At 37.5% G+C, this 16,514-nt stretch overlaps 1 protein-coding gene across 1 annotated transcript in view; it reads left to right on the top strand.

The window, feature by feature from the left end:
• Positions 1-16,514, top strand: part of LRP1B (LDL receptor related protein 1B) — a 1,585,724-nt gene that overhangs the window by 421,770 nt on the left and 1,147,440 nt on the right. The window lies entirely within an intron of this gene.

Raw genomic sequence — 16,514 nt, 5'->3', positions numbered from 1 at the left:
TGTTAATGAAACTTCCATAATCATTGTTTTGTACAAAAAAACGGACAATTCTTCACCACTTAAGACTTCAGAATCAAAGCAGAATCATAAAAATTAGAGATGGAGGTATCCTGTGCCAGATTTTTGCTTTAAGATATATTTTCTGTGGCTCTGTAGAGTATTAAAAGATGGTTTCCAGCAATGTGGGTCACTGTGCACATGTACTTTTCCAGCATTTCGAATAGCTAAACATAAGCTCTGCCTTTATGTCAAACTGTCAGAATCTGTTTCAGCATCTCCTTTGAAAATGGGGGTATCCACAAATATGAAATATTTGTCAATTTAAGGTTAGACAGATGTTTTGATTTCTTTTGTCTTTCTCAAGTCAATGCTAAGTCATTCCCAGCAGCAGAAATTATAGACTGACATCAAGATGGTGATTCACTGTCACTGAGGTATTCTAAAACAGAGGCTTTCGTGACATGAATCTGTCTGGAATGGCATTACTGTAGTATATGGAAGTCAGCAGGTAGTCTTGGTTTGTTCATGGAAAGAGTTGAGATGTCAGAATTTGATAACGTACAGAGGTTTTTTTGTTTTTTTTTAAAGAATAGAGATAATTTCTTCTTATCTTTCTCAGCTCGTGTAAAATTCACAATGAAATAAAAACCAAGGCTTGATGATAATGGTTCTAATCTTCTAAACGATTAACATTTAGACCATCATATAGCAATGTTGAGATTATGACTTTTCTACTGATCATTAGCCTGAGAGTTATAATGAACTTAAAGTTAAATAACATTTATGTAGAACCTTTCAACTGAAGAGTTCAAAACACTGTACAAACCTAATTAATTAAATTTTGGAAGACTGTTATAATAGGTGTTGTTAAACAAATTGTAACGAGAAGCAAAGGGTGACAAAGTGGTAATAATCTTGCCCCAAGGTCGCACTATTAATCAGTGACAAAAGATGGGAACAAGACTTCCTTTTCGTCCCTTTCTGAACCACTGGGCATAACAGTTCTAGAATATTATGAAGGTCCAAATCCAAATGCTGATCTCCATTAATCCATAGTCTAACCACTACGAAATGTGAACCCAGGCCTTATAGATTATGATAAAATAATGCAATGCTCTTTGGACTCTATCCTTTCCCGCATTAGAGGTCTGTTTGTAACAGAAGTGCAATGTGTGTCGGGTGGCCACTTGTATAGCACTGCAGTAGGATTTACATAACTCATCCCATAACCACCACAAGCCACTGCCTTTGGAGAGTTAACTTTCCATTGTTTCCTAATTAAGTGCCACTAGAGAAAAATATGGCATAAAAACTAGACACTTGAAGAAGCCATTGGGAAAAGAAATATATGTCACATAAGATGTTGTCTGGGGTATGGCGAAATTAGACCACATAGTCCCCAAAGTGCAGATTTTGCAAAATGAGCCTACGTCTACCTCTTTCTTGGCATTTCAGGGCACTTTAGAAAATGTGTAACTTTGGGTGCGTTTATACCTGCCCCTATGGCACTGTTGTTACTGCATCTTCATTTACGTGACAGCGCAGTAACAGTCTGTATTGGGCCGTGCCAGCAGCACAAGGTTAATTTCAGCTGCTATGTTGCCATAGCAGTGCACTATACCAAGGGAGCATGTTGCTATGGTGACGTAGCAGCAGCGTCACAGTTTGTGCCCATGTATGCTACGTCACCGTAGTGTGTTGCTATGGTGACATAGCATCATGTTTAGGTTTACCGTTTGTTATGCATTCCTCACAGAAGTAACCAACGCCTGTACACCTCCAGATACATGGTGAGCTCCTAAGAATCAGGATGCCTTCCAGCCTTGTGCGGTTAGCTGGAGCTATTGCTTCTCAATTTTAACAGCATTTAATTTTCCAAGTGAAGTCATTAGTGGTGGCCATAGGGGCAATGGGGCCCCAAGAACGTGAAGAAAAAGAATTTCTCGTGAGTTTTAAGCTCTCCTTCTCAAAAGCATACCTATGGCATGATAAAACATTTGCTTTCAAGTGGGCCTCAAGCCTTCTGAGTATTACCTCATGAGTGACTGCTGGCTAGTGATAACTACACCCTGTGAAAAAGATGAAAAGGATTAACCTTGGGATCACTTGGTTGTATCTCATCTTGAAACTGTCATGGAAGATTTGGTTGCGAGGGAGCACATGAATGACCTCTCTTCCTTTTTGGTGGAATGGGGCAGGCTTTGCTTACAGGAATGATGTTCCCACTAACTTTAAATAAGAGGTGTTATAGACTTCACCTCATAACCATGAAGTGATTCTGGTGAGAAATCTGGAAACTGGTGCCTGGAAAGTGTTCAAAATTAAAATAAAACTCTAGCCAAGCTTGAAGAGACTACCTACCAGAGAGGTTGAGAACTTCCCTGACAGAGCTCAGTAATGGCCTGGTAGAAAACTGTCCAAGATGCTCAAGACCACAGGCCTTACAAGCAGAAGAGAATTAGGATTTCTGGAAAGGGGTGAGCTGCTAGACATACAGGTTCTTGCTTTGCTCTATCACAGGCTGCAAGGAAGATTAATGATTTAGGCCTGAAGGGAAGATTTGGCCATAGTGTTATTCTCAAAAGACCAAGGAGTTAAACTTATAGAACAATAACGCTTGTTTATTCAGAGAGTTTCTTAGCCTACTGATCTGCTGTTCCCTTCTACAATCCCTGGGGCAGTGTAACAACTTAGACATAACTTAGGATCTATTTTAATTGGTCTATCTTAGTACTGTAGCCTTTGTTATTTTTTTCCTTCAAGTTTTTAAATTCAGCTTCATGTTCATGTTCCCATATCCACTGAGCATTCTCTTGTAGGAGTGATCTAAGGTGTTTGGTCACCCCGGCTAAACTAAGTAGATATTTCCCTACAAAATTGATCATTCCCAGTAATCTTTTCACTCCTTCCTTATCTGTAAGGGGTGGCATGTTTGTAATGGCTTTAAACCTTGCAGGGTTGATTTGCACCCTTTTCTCAGAGAGCTTTTCTCCCTGATAAATTATTTCTTTGACCCTGAATTTGCATTTTTGTTTTTAGACCTGCTCTGCAAGTTTTCTAGTGCCTTTCTTAGCCTCAAGTAATGTTCTTCCATAGTATTTCCCCAGACTAATACATCATCAATATAAACCATAGTTTCTTCAAGACCTTCAAAAACATGTTGCACCTTTCCATGAAATACTTCAGATGCAGAACACAGTCCAAAAATGAAAGCATGAAAGCAATACCTTCCACAAGGCATGTTGAAGGTACATAAATTAGTGCTATTCTTTTCTAGGGGAACTTGCCATAACCTAGAAGAGGCATCCAAAGTGGATAAATATTTAGTTTCTGCCATGTTGCCAAAAATCTCTTCCCTGGTGGGAATGGGGAAGTGCTCCTTTTTGATGTACCTGTTTATTTACTTAGGATTCAGACACAATCTCAAGGATTCATCCTTTTTTTTTTTTCTGTTATGACCAGTGAATAAACCCAAGCAGTTGGTTGCTCTACCTTTTATAGTATGTCCATGTTAACTAATCTATCTAATTCCTTTTTCAGTTTCTCACTTAGTACAAAAGGAACATTTTTTAGAGAATGTATGGTGGTAGTATTTGGTTCTCTTAATTCTATCTTGTACTCAGTTGGCAGTTTCCCTATTCCTTAAAACGCATCATAAAACTTTTCTGTATTCTTGCTTTCTAGTCTGTCAATGGCCTCCAATTCTCTTAATAAAACCTAATTTTACATGTTCACAATAATTTTCACTAGTTTTCCTGGGCCTGTTACAAACTGAACTTTTACTGTATTACCCTTGTGTCTAACATGCAGTGCGGAAACACCCTTGGTTGCAATCACATTCCCATTGTATGCTCTAAGTTTCCCTTTCTAATTTTCATAGTACTCAGATTTAGTTTTTATTTTTTAAATAAAATACTCTGGACTTGTGCCCCCAAATCTAATTTAAAAGTTACCCTTATTCTATTGGTGTCCAAGGTGATTGTCTAATCCTCAGAAGAATGAACTTCTTCTTACATTGTGCCAATGAAAAATCCTTCCTCTTCCTTGTTGCATAGAGCATGCACCTGCTATGTGGTGAATACTGTTCCTTTCTGCAAACTCTTGCCAAGTGATTGAATCATTTACATTTCTTACATTTGTTACCAAATGCAGGGCATTACATAGGTTTGTTGTAACCCCTACAGCATCTGCAGCTGACCATTATTTCTTCAAGCAGTTCTCTTTGGCCTCTACTTGCCTTCTTCATAGTGAGGTCCTCCTTTCTGTATTATTTGTGTGCTGCCTTAGGTTTTTGCAGTCTTGTAATCCTGTCTAGTTTAGCTTGTTCTGTTTTTTTTCCTTCCAGCTCCTGTAGTCTGGCATCTGTTATCTCAGCATCTTGGTACATTCTAACTGCCTTTTCCAAATTAAGCTCAGGATCCTGTAGCAGTCCTTTCCTGAGGCTTGTATCACTTACACCTAATACTATTTGGTGTTTGATATTGGACTCTTTTAGGTCTCCAAAGTTGCTTATCTGGCTCAGCAGTCTGAGGTCTTTGATAAACTCCTCTACTGTCTCACTCTCTTTCTGCTCCCTCATTGGAAATTATACTGTTCAAAGGTTTCATTTTGTTTGGGTGTACAATATTCCTCAAACTTTTTTTATTACTGTGCCATAGATTTTCTGTTCTGCTTCCAACCGTTGTAGGCTATTATAAAGAGGGAGGCCTTCTGGGTCTGCTATATTAAAAAAAAAAATAGCTACCTTGAGTGGATCTCACTTCTCTGTAGCTCCACTGGTTCTCATATATAAAGTAAAGCTCTGTTTAATTGTTTTCCATTTCTCTGCTGTTTTTCATTGCACCTCACTCCTGGTACCATGTGTTATTCTCAAAAGACTAAGGAGTTAAAATTATAAAATGATAAAGCTTGTTTTTTCAGAAAGCCATCTTAGCCTACTGATTTTCTGTTCCCTCTTGCAATACCCAGGCCAATGTAATAACTTATACATAACACTCTTAAAACTATCCACCCAGCCATCAAACTGAAGAATATTGTGACTTAAACTGCAAATTAGCCAGTGGTTGGCTGGAAGAATAAGTATTAAAGAGTATGTCAACCCTGTAGCCCCAGAAAGTGGCATGAGAAACAAGGAGGAGTTCCCATTTTTATATAGAAATCATAGGTCACAATACAGAGGGCCAAAGGGAGACAACAGGTAGAAGGTAAAGAAACACCGACACAGTGGTAACCTATACTCAGCAACTTAATTCCACCCCTTCCACACATACACACCTCCTGAGGTATTCCCAAAGAAGCCTTTAGTCACTAGAGTGCTCAACCAGGTGCTCGCAAGTCTGAGTCCAGCTTCTTCAGTCCACAGTCCTGGTTAACCAAGCCAATGGGATCTCTAGCACCCCTGTGCACTCCTCTGGGTAGGACTGACTAGGTTCCATGTGAAGTCTGCTCTCTCTCCTTATTACAGACTCAAGCTATCTTTTCCTTTTCCCCTTTCCCTCTAGCCCCAATGGATTTCTAAGAGTTGTAATTCAAATTAACAGTCATCACAGCTCTGCAGACTGCCCCCTGGTTCCAACTGGTTACACACATTACATTCAAAATGCTACAGGAAAGCATCATCCTAGTGGGTTCAAGAGAGGGAGAGAGAAAAGTATCTGTCTCCCTCTCTTCCCTCCACCTCCACAAGCACAAAGGACCTTCAGCAACTAGTCCTAACTTTAAACACTAAAAATAGGGAAATGGAACACCTAGTCTTGAGTGATAGACTAAAAGCAACAGAGTAATTTAAGTAGTGAGCAAATGGTCATCCTTTGAAATGTTGCCTTCATGCTGCTTTAGAATAGTTTAGTTTATTATGTAACATGTCTTCGACACTTTCAAGGTTGGAATCAGTCTTGTAAAAGCTGAAGAAAGAACAGTTGCCCCATGTCACATATTTTAAAATACCCCTCATGCAGCAGTGACTAGTGATGGGACACTCTGACCTAAGTCTTGAGTTCAGACTTCATTTTAGGTTGAGTAGTAGTGGGCCCATTTTAAAATCTCATGTAATGAGGTGATGTGGAAGACTGTCAACTGTCATGGGTTGATAACAGAAGACAACAGCTCTATAGGAGAGATCTGAAGCGTCTTCAATTATTTGATACAACACTTAAGATGTGATTTTAACTTCTTGGCTACAGTTGACTTAAATGGCAGTTGAAAGCTTAAAATCCTTTAAATCCTATGCAGATTTCAGGTATTTTATTTGTCTAATCCTATTCACAATAGAAAAATATATGAGATGGAAAAGGTAAAAAAAAAAAAAAATGCATAAACGCTTCTTCCAAAATAAAAGATGAATAGGAGATACTGCAGAACATTAAATTATTGTCATTTAAGTGTCATTATTTCAGCAAATTTTAAATGTTTTGTTAATTAAATTTGGCTTAAATTATTTGTTTGGATATATTCTGTGGAATGATATGACAGGGTTATGCCCACAAAGAAGAAAATGAAGAAAATTCTATCATATGCTTGTGATAAAAGCATAAGAGTCACAGCGATGTTCTCTTTAGAGCATTCCCTCCAGATCAAACCATCATGTGAGAAGGCAGGTGCCCCATATTCATGGAAGGGGAGGTATGGAGATATATTGACTCTCTGTCTTTATATGGATCCTCAGAGTCAAGTGAGTCTGTTGCAAGATGGGCAGGGTGGAATCCTCAAGGTAAATGCACCACCCTGTTTTAGAGAGGCTAAATCATGTATCATGTTGTTGTTGTTTTGTTTTGTTTTGTTTTTTAAAGAGGACAAATTAGGAACAAATTGGAGAAACATATTCAGACTTCCACAGTTTACATACATGTAACTGTAAATTTAAATGTAAATTCATTATCAGGAAAATTACATTACAGCTTTTAGACTTGGGGCATTTGCTTCAGTCTATTCTTTCCTCTGCAACCACCTTGAGATTGGCAGACTGATGCAGATTTCTGAACAGAAGGAAAAAAGAGATTGTTTTGTGGGTACTGAGCTGCTGTTCCTCTTCCATGTATTCATTGTTTATTTATGGATTGGGGGAAGCTCATAAGTGTAATTTTCATCCAAGAGGTTTCTGTTCCTGCATTTCATGAGAGGGTAAATAGACAAGAAGATCCACCAGTCTTTCAGGGAACCTAGAATGGCAGCTTACTCCTCATCTTTCCCTCTGGCTGCCTGAGACTCACTGATGTTCCCTGGTTTTGTTTTATGTATGAGCTTGATGGCAGTGATGCTAAACAGAAATGGTGCTTTTCTCCATAGAAATTAGGTAGCCATAGGAAAATAAAAGGAAAAGCATTTATTTCATGGGTGTTTTATTCAAGTGTCTTTTAATTACTTAGGAGTACACAGGACTTTCCACAAATGGAATTCTGTATGAGACAGGATGTTTTCTACAAAACAGTTTTAAATACAGTAATATGAAAAGTACTTCTAAATAATTTCATTTTTAAAAAATTGAAATACATTAGTAACTATGGAAACAATGTCATTATGGCATGCTTGTAGCCACTGGCAATTCGTAAGTGAAAAAGTCAATATATGCAAGGATTTAAAATGTAGCCTGTAGTTTCCCCAGTAAAGGTATTTTTTGTTGGTTATGATGGCCACTTATGTGGTCTAAATTGTTACATATGCTGTAGGAGTAAAGTAGCAGGAAACCTTGGTCAGTAAGGTTACATTATTTGAATGGGTTTTAAACATTAAGAAATATTCTTGAAATTCACTTTCTACCCCATGAAATACGGCATATTTTGAAAAATATATTACATTGACATACGGAACTGTTGTCCCTCCAGGGCTTACTCTTTTGTTAAATAAAGATTTCAGGTGCCTTGCTCTGAAAGAATCATCACTTTTCACAGGGACAATTCACCATGCCAATATAAGGGTTGTGTACAATTTAAAAACAATGCCAACAAAACAATGTTTTTGGCTCTAATTAATTTCCCTGATATATAAGGTAATACATTTCCAGAAAGAAATAAATGATACTACCACAGTTATTTTGACATAATAAGCCTCCTAAAGAATTGCTGAATTTAGATGAAAAATATGTACAGTACTGGAAGTCTCTATTCAGTCTGTGATTATACTTACAATTTTTGCTAAGCACATTAGTAGACGGAGGAAACATTTATAAAATCAAGTCAAGCTATGAAATATTCCTTCTGTAAACATCTTTTAATAAATGTTATTAATGATTTAGGAATATATACAAGCTCTCTCACAGGCAGAATTGGCTCAGAAAATAGCTAAAATAAAGCTTTCCCAGTCAGCAGGATATGTATTTTATGACTACTGTGCCATTCAAGAATCACTCATTTTTACTGCAAAATATGTTTTCTGTAAAGACTTATGTTAACCAACATAATTCTGATTTGACCTCATAATCTATGTAGAGAACAACATCACGTCAAGTACTCTTGACTTGATTCTACCTGCTTTTATCCATGATCAGATGACATGATGAACATGTCTTAAGCTTCTATGTATTGACTGCAAAGTCAGCGTTATCTGTCATAATCATGATGACACACTTGATTCTTCTGAGTTTTGTTCCATCAGAGAAACACTGTATTGTCCTTCCAAAATAAAGCTAATAGTTTTGTTAACCTCAGCTACGGCTAAACTAGCCTTTATGTAGTTATTAAGCCCTTGGGCAGATATTAAGGACTCAAATGAAAACTGGGGTATGTTGTAACAGCAGTCCCATATATTGTTTTTTAACCACAATGTAAATCCTTGTAGAATGCAGTCACTAAATCTGCGGAGAAAAAGCTGAAAGAAGAGAGACAGAGATGAGTTACATATCCTTAAAATAAGATGAAGTAAATATGCAGCAAAAACGAAGTATCCTCCTACTCTGTTATGCAGAGTAGCTAATGGAGCTAAAGTGTGGCTGCAAAATTAAGGGCACTTTTTTCAAATAGGAATGCCATTATAACACATGTAGTAAAGGATAAAACTTTGAACAATGATTAAACCTTATTCTCAGTGAATTACCACCTAATTAAGGCATAGCAGAATCCTAAAGGAAAACATAGTTCACTAGAAGGATACGGAAAGACAAGGGGCAGGCCACAACATTCATTCTCCTCTTCCGTTTGATTGAGAAATGTACATTGTTGCCTTCTGTTCTCCTTTTGTTTCATCATCCTGTTTCTTATGTGAAAACAGAGGAATGAGATAGGATTCACTCTTAGTAGGGTTCTGCACCCTGGTAATGGAAAAATAAACCACCCTTTGGAGAGTTTGATGTTGAGGATTGTGGATATTTCACCCCAGATTTGTTTCTCAACTGTTTTAAATGTATCTGAGGACATTGGATAGCACCTTCTGAAAAATAAATTATGCAGAGTGCTGGAATGATACTCAGCTATAAATTGATTCTTTTTTTTTCTAAACACCCATTTAGTGTCCTTTCAGCTACTGATGAAGACAATAAAAAACTGAACGTATTGTTACAAAGTTCTGACCTTGAAAAGTTGTATGTATATAATGGAGAACAGAAAATCGTATCACTGAAGCTTTCCAGAAAAGAAATATGCTATCTTAACTATTTATTTCCTGTAAAAACAAATCCAAATGTACTTGCACTATAAATTTGTTGATGTTGTAGAGCTACAGAAAAGTGTTTTGTCTTTAAATAACAAAATTAAAGATCTTTGCATAACCATGTTATAAGAGTAAATACAAAGAAGGCAGTGTGGAATACATGAGTACATGTTCAGGGATTAGGGATCCTAAAATATAATTCTGGATCTATCACAGTCCCACTTTGGGGCCTTTGAATAAAACATTTAATCACAGTGTTTCAGTCTTCCCATCTGTAAAGAGAAGATGACAGTATTTGGGGATGGATCCAGGGAGAGGTGAAGTGGTGCAGTCAAACCCACTTTCCATAGTGTAGTTTACTTCCCAGAAGCTCCAGTTCTCTGTGGGCCTTGATACATGGGTCTCCTGTGGAGTGTAAGGTATGGCTGGAACCCTGTGCTGGCACTGAACACCTATGGGGATCAAGCAGGGAACAGGTGATAAAGAGATGATCTGCTGACTGCCCCCATGTCCCTAGCTGCCTTGAGGGCAGGGGATACACCAGGACCACTTCTGCACCACTCCAGTTGCAGAAAGTGACCACACTGGGTACCAGGCTCAAGCAGCAGTAATGGATGGGTCCCTGCTCCCTTTTCCTTCACTATGTTTCTCTTGCTATCCCAGAAGCTCAAGTTATTCAGGGTGGTGATTGGAAGTTCCTCCTTCTGGTGCTTGCTCTTGGGGAGCTGAGGACATTCAGAGGGACCTGGGCAGGAGGCAGGAGGGAAAGGGGTTTACTTCAGAGTTGACTAATTAGCTGTGGACCAAAGTGTCACCATCTATATGTGTGATCGTATCAGGTCACAGTAAACTAACTGACACCACCGTAACATAGTACATATAACTTACTGTAAATAAAACCATGTGTAGGTGCTGACTATGGGCATAAATTGTGCTTGGTCAGCCCAGCTAGCAGGGAGCCAGAGTCCTGCCTGCTGCCTAGCTAGACAGCTTGTAACTGTCAGCAACCACATGCCCCAACTAGCCCCTTCACCACCTGCTGCTGCCACCGGGAGCCCAGGACTGAGCTGCCGTGGTATAAGCTGTTCCACCCCAGCTCAAATTGCTGTGGTTTCAGGCACACATGTAGACACTGTGCTAAGGAGTAGTTTACTCTGGCTCACACTGCTTCAGAGTTTATTGCTCTGAATTAATTGTATGTGTAGACACACCCAGTTTGTGATGGCTTTTCAATGTATATGCATACCAGGAACAGATAGCTTGTTTTTATGCCAAAAATAGAATATGTTCATAAGATGTTGCAGGAAGTCTAACTATTGAACTTTTTTTTCACATACATTTTTACTAGTGTTTAAAATCTTGCCATCGAGATACTGCTTAATTATATCACTTCTACAATGACTACTCTGCTTAATTGTGTCCATATGCTTATGAAACTAATTTGCTTTGCTTCTAAATTATGTTTTTTGTCTTTAATTTATACTTATAGTGTTGGAATCATGAATAAGTTATACTATTAAGAGTTGGCTGGAACCTTTTCTGCTTCTTTGTTATTTGCCTTGCATACTATAAAACTAACTGTTACATGCACACCTTGACCCAGAAATAGAACATGCTTTTTAACCTGGGATGTTTTAAGACCGGTCTCATTCTGTCCAAGATTAAGGATGGAAAGCCTAAATAAAGAACAAATATGTAAAGAGAAGGAGTGTTTTCTGTTGGTTTTCTTTCTGACATAGGCACAGCCATCATTAACTGTCTTGGGCAGCATTTTCTTTTCTCGACTCTTGCCTAGCAGGCAGTTGAGTACACAAGAAACAAAACACCGTCTTCTCTTAATATACATGCCATCCGTACAACAGCCGTACTCAGTTGAGGCTTTTTAATCCAAACTTGGTATGGATTTTGAATTGACTGGATTTGGATTTCATAAACTCTGGAAGAGATTGATAGGTTACTAGATGCACTAAATTGTCAATTAATATTTCAGTATGTCAAATAAGCATGATTTCATCATGCTGCTCACCATCAATTCTAGAGTTTCATCTCTTCAAATGGAATATATATGTGAATTAACATCTAAATGGATAACCAAAAATATCAATTTGATGATGGCAGGACACGGAGTTATTTCCAGAAATTGTTTGTGTATCAAGTTTAGTGGATTGAATAAGTAGTACTCATGAATAAATGTGGGTAGGATATTTATGTATAATAATTACAGATGCAAAAATGTTTACGTCAAATGTCCCAGCATTTTCATGCTCCTAGCTCAGTTATTGAGCATTTCTGGGAAAAATAGTGATTTGAAAATAAAACAACTAAAAAGATTTCTTAATTGAGCACAATTGAGCATTGTTATGTAGAGTCAATAAAAAAAAATCACCACCTACTGATAATACTGAAATACTTTGCCAGGAGAAAATATACTATGGCTTTGAAATATACATATTATATCAATTGATGTGCTTTTATTTTATATAAAATAAATCTAAAATATTCTATATGAAATAATGAAGATTTATCAGTTTCTACCTTAGATTTTTAAGCCACATGATAAAGCTTGTGGTTTTCCCTGAAGAAAAGTGGCTTCCATAATTACAGGGGATGGTACAGTTACCCATTTTATACAATTGTATTCAAACAAGTAGGCAAAGAAACAAAACAAACCAAAAATAGGCAGCAAGCTAAGGAAGAGCTGAAGGCCCTGTAATGGAGATGCCAAAGATGTGCTATTAAAGAAGTTTTATTTACCAATCAAACTGTTGTCATTTAGGAAAACTTGACAGCAAAAACACGGCAGCATAAATGGCTGGTAACTAGGTTTCTGACGTTATAATATATATTCAAATTGTTTCTTTCCCTATTTCTCTGACAAAATCTTACAACTTAACCAAAATATACATGTGTATGTATTTCTTAAAAAATCATAACTTGAATCTTCCTGTTCTTTCATACAGTACTGGGCATCACAGCTGTGAATAATAGTATTCTGGAAAGTTGGAGACAATAGGAGGTTGTATGGTAGAGACACCGGAATAGAGGCTAAGATTGATGTCTAGACTGATCAGAAGATGTAATGTTGAAGACAGTATATTGCTTAGTGAAAATTAAATAGAAAATTAATTATCAAAGTTAACAAAAAACTCAACCCTCAAAAATAAGGTCAGGTTCTTGCATAAGATTTGCTTCCTTTAATGAGGTGGTGGTGTAGCAGAACTGGATTCTGGCTGTAACTGGCTGGCATAAAGATACCAGCAATTTTACCAGCTTCGCCTTCCATCTTGATCGAGGAGTCGTAGCTGAGTGAGCAGGAATGGTGAAGATGGGGTAATGGGGGCTGAGCTTTTCTTGACTGATCCCCAGTTGGTATAAGGTACCCTAAGGAATTTTCTTTACCTCTACACTGCTCTAAATAATAACCAAAACAGATCCAGCAGAGACCTGTAAACCTGTTGGATGGTCCCCAGCTCTCCTGCCAAAGTTAAATCTCAGATTAAGGAGAGAGTTGGTTGGTATATAGTACAAAATCAGATCACTTTAGGAAAAGAAACATCTGTCATTCCTGATTACTGAATATTTATTCATGCATTTTTTTATTGTTTTCTGAAGTACTTATTTCTTAATAGAGTCTTTCTGGGCAAAACAAACATTCAAATTATACCATCACTTTAAACATATTGCTTAGAAGTCTTAGTTGTCATCAGAGTTCAAATGGGATTGTACAAAACTGTTTCTCATAGAAGAAGAGCTAAAATATCAAGAAGTACAACTTTGCTTCCTCAACCTAGTTTTCCAGGAAAATTTTGGAAAATATATATTGATATAGTAAATGCATGAGAATGGTTAAAGGGCATGTTTCCTCTATTACCTATTGCAATCCCTTTGACTCCAGTAGATGTACTTGTTGGTTACACTGGTGCACTCAGTTAAACCACCAGGAGGTCTGGGTTTTTTGTTTTGTTTTGTTCTGTTTTTTTCAGAATATAGAAGGGAGGTTTTGCTGTCAGCTCTTAGCATGATAAATGAGCACCTTTAGCTTGATAAGAAAGTCCCTACTAAGCTTAATTGAAACACTAACATGTCTCTTTTTTCAGGGTAAAATCTCTTGTAGATGGTTTTTCTTTACCCCCTTAGTTTGATTTCTTTCCCTTGTGTTTTGAAAAAAATGGTGAGTAGTTGATATTTTCTTTAGAGGTGTTGTCATGTGTTAAGAAGAAAAAACAGTCAGCAACTACCAAAAGAAAAAAAAAACCACATTAAAATGGAAGTAGATAACTAATATGCAGAGTATAGAACAGCAAATTAAGAGAAGTGAATAGTGAAAATATCTGAACATGACCAGGTTTGAGAAATAGTGAAAGATACATAAGGCACATGAGAAAGCAGCACTATTTGCAACAGCTGGAGAGGAAGACTAAAATAAAAGTTCAAACGTTTAAAAGAGCAATAAAGATGCTTAAAAAAAAAGTGGGCGGGGCAGACATTGAAGAGACATGTAACTTGACAGGTTGAAATGGTCATAAATTTGCATGTTCAAACCCTTATTCTGAAATAACCTGAGTGGAGGACAAAACATTTCTTGTTTTGAAATCAGTTAGAAATTAAAATGCAGTACAGCATCCTGTGTTCATTCGTTCTTTTTATTTTATTTTGAAGTCCTTGGACAGCTGCCAATATCAGTAAAAAGCTATCTCAGTGCATTTAATTTTGGTTAGAGAAAATCAGTGGATATAAATTAGGCCTTGATGGGACTTTTACACATGCACAATTCTACAGTTACTCTCTTTACATTGTCTATAGACAACAAAGTTGCATTTAGATCTCAGTAGAAAGGATTTGGTTAATAGCGGAGGTGGATTAGTATTAAAATCACCTACTATGTATGAACATCTGCACAAAGATATCATATAGCTTATTTTACTTGGTATTAGAGTTAGACAGAAAAGAGTGAATCAATAAAAAACTGCAGATGATTTTGAAATTTTTGTGTGCGCCAAATTGAAGGGTGCATACAGATGTTGCATTTAGACTGACCTAACTAGGGTAGGTCGATCTAAGTGCCAATTTGTACAGATGTTCAAAGAGATTAAATTGGGCAAAAAATGGTGATCCCAATATGAATTAGTTCCCTTGGGAAAGTGAACTAATTTAGATTTGGAATAGACTAACCTGAACTTCTAAACGTTTGCACACATTTAGATCACTTCCCAGGGATTGTGAAAATCTAGCCTCTCAACCCATCTGCTGGGCTGCATTCATCTTACCCACCCACCCTGACTGTTTTCAGTCCTCCAATTCCCCCACTACTGGATTGACAACAGCCCCCCCCCCCCGCAGACCCATCAGCCCTCACTATTCTGCCAAATCCTTCCCCTTCCCCCAAGATGCACCAACTCCTGCTCTGTGGACTTGCCTGCCCCTACCCCCACCCTGAGTTATTTACAATGGGTTCCCAGCACGGCTCCTGGTACCACTGAACGTCTGCAAACAGTGCCCCCGATCTACAATCGCTCTGCTTAAACTGCACGATTGTAGAGTGGGTGCAGTGAGCATCTGCATGTACCTGAAGTCTTTGTAGTAAGCTTCCTGGGAATCGAGGAATCCCTGGGTTCCCCCATTTTGAGGCAGTTCTCTCAGCGAGTTGCCAAAGAACTAGACAAAGGTAGCGAATGAAGGTCTGCCTGGCATGTAGTGTTCAAGTGGAAGTTTTCAGCTGGGTCTGTCTGCTGGCTAACTCGTTCTGTAGGCAACTTATGGTAAGCAATGCTTAAAAGCCATGAATAAAGGTAAACCGAATTTAAGTTACACCTACTAATGGATAATGAGTTAATAGTCAATGTGATATTGTTGCTTTATTCACCCGCTACTCCTTGGTAAGTTAAATAAAATAAACCGAGGAAAGATGTTTGCTCCGATTCTTTTGTTTTTCTCCATCCCCTTTCTCATCCCCTGCTCAAAAAACAAAATTTAAATTGCAATACTAAAGAGACTGAAAGAGACAGGAAGTTATTTTTTCATCTTATAAATAAGAATTTCCATCACTTTTTTATATACATATTTACAGTACACAATTTGCAACCAGGTTTGAAGTATTCCTTGTTTTGAACTGCCCTATAACTTTGGATAGCAAATTAATTTGTCATAAGGCCTGCCAGATTCTACATTGAAAGAAGAGTTTTGGATTAGTTTTGCATTACAGAATTATAGGTTACTTTAAAATTTGAACTTGCTTTACATTTTGATTCATTTAATATTTTGCGGCATCCCTCTGGCTCAAACTGGCTTTCTATTGCAAAATCTTCTTGAAAACACACATTACACAATATGGTCCTCAGGGCATCTTAAAAGAATGTGTATGAGTCTGAAATGTTTCCTATTTGCTTTAATTTTCGTTTTTATAGGTATACTATTGTTGCAGCAGTTTTTAATGCAGGTGCATGTGTGTGTGCATGTAATTGATGTAACATTCCTTAGTAGCGGTGTAACCATACAACCAGCCACCCAGAGCAGCTGTGACACAGGTGCAGTGGCAACTCGTGGATGCTGCTATGTTGTCCTTGCAAATCAGTAGATGTAATGGCGGCATTTTTTTCCTACGCATTTCCCCTCTCTCCAGGTCAGCCTCCTGGGTGTCTGCCCTGGTACTTCAGTACTATTCCTTAATAAACAGCAGTCTATAATGGAATACAGATCTAACTATTTGACAATTTGAAAATCCAAGGTATTGAACTATTAAAAATTATCACAATCTTTTGGTTGCATACTGACATTTGGTAACAGACTTGGTTCTGCAGAAGATTAATAGATTTGGGATTAAATTTTTTGAGAACACTTACATTTGTATGGCAGACCTTTATCTTTCTTCCTTACTAATGTGAATTTCTTTAACCCTACTATTTATATTTAGCCTTATTGAAGTTTTTAATATTTTT

The sequence above is a fragment of the Crocodylus porosus genome, unplaced genomic scaffold (genome assembly GCF_001723895.1).
Source record: "Crocodylus porosus isolate Cpor-Errol unplaced genomic scaffold, CroPor_comp1, whole genome shotgun sequence".
Taxonomy (NCBI): Eukaryota; Metazoa; Chordata; order Crocodylia; family Crocodylidae; genus Crocodylus; species Crocodylus porosus.
The sequence above is the reverse complement of the archived record's forward strand: the minus strand, read 5'-3'. Positions and strand labels throughout refer to the sequence as shown.